The sequence below is a fragment of the Thamnophis sirtalis genome, unplaced genomic scaffold, assembly GCF_051295495.1.
Source record: "Thamnophis sirtalis isolate CommonGarterSnake01/CBP01778 unplaced genomic scaffold, rThaSir2_p1.2 scaffold_2, whole genome shotgun sequence".
Classification (NCBI taxonomy): Eukaryota; Metazoa; Chordata; class Lepidosauria; order Squamata; family Natricidae; genus Thamnophis; species Thamnophis sirtalis.
In genome coordinates, this window is record NW_028261382.1 from 150,700,275 (window position 1) to 150,706,274 (window position 6,000).

The 6,000-nt window shown below is 43.6% G+C and overlaps 1 protein-coding gene and 1 pseudogene across 5 annotated transcripts in view; one reads left to right on the top strand and one right to left on the bottom strand.

The window, feature by feature from the left end:
• Positions 1-1,242, bottom strand: part of GREB1L (GREB1 like retinoic acid receptor coactivator) — a 178,854-nt gene extending 177,612 nt beyond the window's left edge. For all 5 annotated transcript variants that reach the window (XM_087707196.1, XM_087707194.1, XM_087707195.1 and 2 more), the window contains exon 1: positions 1,098-1,242. The gene's annotated coding sequence lies outside the window, so the exon portion shown is untranslated. The remainder of the gene's footprint in view (positions 1-1,097) is intronic.
• A 3,287-nt stretch (positions 1,243-4,529) lies between these two features.
• LOC148049230 (U2 spliceosomal RNA) lies at positions 4,530-4,626 on the top strand (annotated as a pseudogene).
• Positions 4,627-6,000: the final 1,374 nt, after the last annotated feature.

Sequence of the window (6,000 nt, forward strand, 5' to 3'; positions counted from 1 at the left end):
CCCCCCCCAATCAATTTGACTATCCATAATTTGGATTTTACAACTTCTACAAACCTCAGCAATTCACAGTGTTATTTTATTTTCTCACACAGTTTGAATAAATGATAAATAGGTGAAGAAACTAACAACTCCTAAGCACTTTTTCAGCAAAGGCTGCGAAGCGGGAGGAATTCTACCGCCCGACTCCGCGCGATTTCACATTTTATTTCTCCTCCGGTTTATACCGCTTGGGTGAGAAGAGGCTGTCAACTGTCACCACAGCAGCATCTCTGCAAAAGGAACCAAGGTGTCCAAGCAAAACAGACCCACGAAAAAGAGTCGACTTTGAAGGAAGACACCCATGAAAGCCGTCCTTGGGCCACAGCTTTCCACTCGCTTCTTCCCCAAAGGTAGCCAGGGTTGAGGATCGATCGACTGCCCCCGCCTCCTCGGGCTGCACTGACAAGCTGAATGGCCAGGGGCAGCCCTCTCGGCCAAGCCTCATCTTGGCAGATGGCCGGCAAAGCCTTTTTTTAAAAAATTATCATTATTCCCGGGGGGGGGGGACGGGAGCGAAGGTTTCAGGCTAAAGAGCCGCCGTCTCGCAGCGAATCTGACACTCGACATGCAAGGGAAGGATCCAGCAGGCTAAAGCAGGCCAAGATCTTTGCTTGGGTGCCTCTCTAACCCTTCCAACCTCCGCAGCCTTCCTTCCCCCCCCCTTTTTTTTTGTAACCTCCGTTCTTTCCAACTGGGTCAAAGACGACCCCGAGTCCCCAGAGGCGAAAGCAACACCCGCCCCTCTCTCCGCCAGAGAAAAGAAGGCTTTCGGACGGACCGGCAACTCGTTTGCTGGGAATGGGGAGAATCCTTGATTTCAGAGCCGTTCCAAGGACAGCACAAGCCCCGTTCCGCGACTACTCGGCCTGCGTCCCCGATAGGAGTGAGAGCCAGCCGCCGCCTCCCCCCACGCCCAAATCCCCCCAGCTCCTCTCCCTTCCCCGCTTCAGCTATTTTTATTAGCACTTGGAGGGGTATTTTTCAGCTCTCCCGCATCAGAGTCGAGCAAGAGGAAAGAAGGCCCCGCCACAGCTGAAGCTCCGGGCGCTGCTTCTTACCGTGCGAAGTAGGAAGGAGTTCGGGAAGCAAGGAGAACGCCGGATCCCACGTCGCCTCTTCCTGCAGCCAGCTCCCACCCGCAGCCTCCTCCGCCGCACGGCTGCTCCGCAAAAGTCTCCCGAAGGCGCTCGCTGCCCGCTTTCTCCCTCCCCCCGCTCTCTCGCAAGCGCTCTGGCTTGGCTGAGGACAGAGAGGAGGGGCAGCGGAGCTGAGGGGTGGGGACTCCGGACGATGCCTCCCTCTTACTCTGAAAGGGGAGGGGGGAGCGAGCGCCGTCCGGGGTGCGCGGTTGTTTTGCGGATTAAGCTGCTGCTCCCTTCCCTGCTCCGAATTTCTCATTCGCGATGTTGGGGAGGTGGATGGGGCCCTCTTTCTAGCGGCCGTCCTTCCTCTTACCGGCAAGAAGTCAACATGTTTTTCTGTCAGGACACAGCCACATAGGCATGACATTACTGAGTTGAGGTTTATCATTAGATCACCAAATATTTTTTAAACTATTTCAGATGCTTATATGGACAAAGCAGTATAGTAGATCAGGAAGGTATCACCTAGCTTATTTGGACACTAAACCTTGGAAAAGTCCCCTGCACCGAATCTCATTTTTTTTTTAAAGAACTGTACAGTTGAGGAAATCTTACCACTTTCCAAAGAGCTCAGAAGTAAGAATCCAATGGAATAGCTGGTCCTAAAAAAGCCTGAATAAGCAGGAACACATTAAACTGCTACATGTTGTTGCACTAGTAACCAAAGTATTAAGGTGCATAAGTGCTATTCAGCTGGCTGAATTATTTGGATATTTGAGGTATAAAGACTGGTAAAAAGCAATTCAAATCACTTGCCTGGCATGGCCACCATATTCTGTTAAAAATCAACCTTGTCTTGGCATGAATGGTGAGGCTTCTTCCTAGTGGATATGGTTAAGGTTGCAATCTATATTAAGCATACGTATTACAAAGGTAAGGATGTGGTGGCTCAGTGGCTAAGACACTGAGCTTGTCAATCAGAAAGGTCGGCAGTTTGGAGGTTTGAATCCCTAGCGCCACTTAACGGAGTGTGCTCCCATTTCTTGTCCCAGCTTCTGCCAACCTAGCAGTTCAAAAGCATGTAAAAGTGCAAGTAGAAAAATAGACACCACATTTGGTGGGAAGGTAACAGCGTTCCATGCACTTTGGGCCACATGACCACAGAGATGTCTTCAGACAGTGCTGGCTCTTTGGCTTTGTAATGGAGATGAGCACCGCCCCCTAGAGTCTGGAACAACTAGAACATATGTGTGAGGGGAACCTTTACCTTTATAATAAAGGTGGGACAGACATTTTGAATTTAAACAAAACATTGGCTTGACAGAAATGTTGCGAGAGAGTTTGATTTGATGGGCTCCTAATTAGTTTTTTTACAGAAAAGCTTAGAGGAGGGGGAAAAAACAAGTACTGCATTTGGATCAATATTTGAGGAGCTGTCCATCTGAAAGCCCCCTGGTGATGGGAAACAAAGCTTTACCAGAGGAGAAAAACAAAACAAAACAATGGGAATCAGCCAAAGGGTCCCAAAATATGGATGCTTCTTTAAAGTTGAAGAAAAGGAAGGGAAAGAAGGAAATCAGAGAGGATGGACATTTGGTTGGCTGGACCACCCATCTCAAACCCCCTCCCTTCCCCTTTCCAACTTGTTTTTCAGGAAGACCAGCTTCTAGCCTTGGAGACTGAGATATCAAAAGCTAAACCAGCAAGTGATTCCTTTGAACTGACAACCATACAAATAACTCTTGCTCATAACTGAGCAATATCTTTCCTGGCACTTGCCAGGACAAGGAAGATTCAAAGAGAAACAAATTAAACCATAAAGCAATCCAAAAACCTGTCCTTGAAAGTTCAGGTAACGATTTCTACAACTACCATTCAGAGCTGGCAAACTTCTGAAAAAGATTGATGCTTATGGTGTGTGTGTGTGTGTATGTGTGTGTGTGTGTGTGTGTGATGAAAACAAGAATCATATTGCCAATTGTATAATTATGTTTATTATTAATCTCAAAAGATGATCCAATTACTACAAAATTAGTAATATATGAAAAATTGTATTATAAACAAGTCCATTAGCTCCTGCAAATGTCTATGGCCCTTTAAATAAGATAACACTGTGGGTAAATACTGACATATAATAAATTCCCCTTCATCTCCAAATCTGCTGAGTTGATCTCACTTAGTCAGAAAACTACATTTTCTCCTTCACAGTCTGTTTGAGCAATTCAAGCTCAAATAGATTGATTTCTCACTATTTGATTATTGAGTGCTAAACGTATGGACTGTTTTAAAATATTTAATATTCTATGAAATTATAATTAGAACTGCTATTTGGGGTAATTCTCTCTGGAATAGTTGGCATTTGAAACAGGAGAAATATTGTGTATTGGACTTTGGCTTTTTAAAGGAGAAATAGTCTGGGTTTGTCATGTTAAACTTTAGATTTTGTTTGTTTACACTAAGATATTGGCACCTTTTTATGCCTTTTAAATAGGGTTGTCAGGGTTCCAAGTAACACCCCTAACAAAACAAAACTCAGAGGCTTGAGTTTCCTCAAAGTTCCATTTTATTAGCGATGCCATATTGGTGCATCTGGGAAAACCCGAATCTGAAAGCTTCCAGGCTTTCCCCACCCAAATGAAAGTTCAAGTCCCTGTCCAGCACCCACATGTCCGTCACAGGGTCCAATCAGGCACCATCACAACTGGAGGTGCCTCCCAGTCACATCACTCCAGGTTCAGGGAAAAATGTCCTTAACTCTCTGAGAAAGGAATGTTATTTTGACTATATATCTCCCATACTTCATATAATCCCCCCTCTCATTTTACCACAGCATTAAATGTGGCAGGCCTGAAGGCCCAATGCAAAAGATGGCTTCCAGGCCTGACAAGAGTTTTGCTTAGAGCTAAGAGTTGAGATGTATAAAATTGAATTTCATTGTATATTAATTAATGTTAATATTTTAGAGCTCTGCTTGGACCTTTTACTTGGATAAAGAGAGACTGCTATTTCTCTTTAGGGATATGGGATGGATATTGCCATGTTTACATATGCAATACCATAGCATATTTGAGACACCTGCTTGTGCAAAATAGACTATTTCTTCCATCTTCAAAATTTGGTTTTCTTAAAATTTGTCAATGTTGGCCATTTGATTGGGATTGTGTTCAAACAACATTCCAAATTAGCCAACCAGTTTGAACTACAATATGAAAATCTAGAAATGAGGTTGTCATAATCTGGAGTAGTTATGTTTTAGATATAGCCAGTGGTTGGACTGAAGCCAAGAGGTTGTTAAAAAATTATATATTTCCCCTTAACAAACAGGATTTTATTCTACTTGTTATACTATTATCTTATATTAGTTTTGTGTATTGCTGTATGGCCAACATAAAGTGTTAATCAATAATAATATCTTCTTGGTCTTTTGGCTAAGATCAAGGGTAGTATCTGTTCTTGTCAGTTTAATATCTAATACGTTGCTGTACACCACCCAGAGTCACTTTCCATGAGATAGGTAGACATACATTTGATAAATAAATATAAACTGTACTCCAGTGATGGGTTGCAGATACCGTTCCGGTACGGTGCTCCAGAGGGCCCACCCGTCCTCCCTCCTTACCTGTGTTTAAAGGCTTTTGCGCTTCAGCACACGCACATGGCACATACAGGCACCTGTGCAATGCTCTGCGGAGCAGCTGGAGCGTCGCATATGCGCTAAGCAATGTTCCCTCTAATTTTTTTCCCGTGTGAGCGGAAAAGTATAGTGTTTGAGCAGCACATTTTCATACCTGAGCACCTGGATTTTTTCCATAGATGTCACCCAAGACAACGAACTTAGTGTTATTTGAAACTCAATTCTACCATGTAAATATCCATTAAGTAACGAAATCTCCCTATACAGGTAGTCCTCAATCTACGACCATCATTGAGCCCAAAGTTTCTATTGCTAAGGGAGACATTTGTTAAGTGAGTTTTGCCCCATTTTACAACCTTTCTTGCTACAGTTAAGTGAATCACTGCGGTTAAATCAGTAACCTGGTTGTTAAGTCAGTCTGACTTTCCTACTGACTTTCCTTGGCAGATGGTTGCAAAAGGTGACCCCAGGGCACTGCAACCGTCATAAATATGAGGCAGTTGTCAAAGATCCAAATTTTGATCATATGACCATGGGGATGCTGCAATGATCATGTGTGAAGAACAACTGTAATTCACTTTTTTCAGTGCTGATGTAGCTTTAGTCATTAAGTGAACTGTTGTAAGTTGAGGACTATACTTTCCCCCTTACTATCCAATAGTCTGCAGTGATATTAGCAAGTTATGAATAAATTACCAACTGATATAGATTAGCAATTGGAGCACTTAAAGAAGCAAACAAAGAGGGGAGAGGAAGGGAGGGAGGAAGGAAAGAAGGGAGAGGGAGAGAGAGACAGAGGGAGAGGGAGAGACAAAAAAGGAAAGAGGAGAAAGAGAAAAAGAAAGGGGAGCAGAGGGTGGGAGGATAAGAAAAAGAGGCAGAAAAAAGAAAGAGAGAGAAAGAGGAAAGGAAGAAAGAAGGAAGGAAGGAAAGAAAAAAGGAAGAAAGAAAAGAGGAGAGGAGAGAAGAGAAGGCCAAAAAAGCAAACAAGGAAAAGTAGGGAAAAAACTTTCACTGGAAAACACTATTTTTCCATCAGTGCAAAACTTTCCTAAACAAGGTTAATTTTCTGGATTTTGACTTTCCGGTCCATGTGGACCAAGAAGCCTTTATTTTCTTTTTCTAAATCAAAATCTGCAGAGCACCAGCTCAACTCCCCCTTCCTGCGAAAAAAAGTGGCTGTGTCTTGAGGGTAGTTTTGAACCAGGTCTCTTAAATCCTAGTCCAGCGCCTTAACTATTAAGC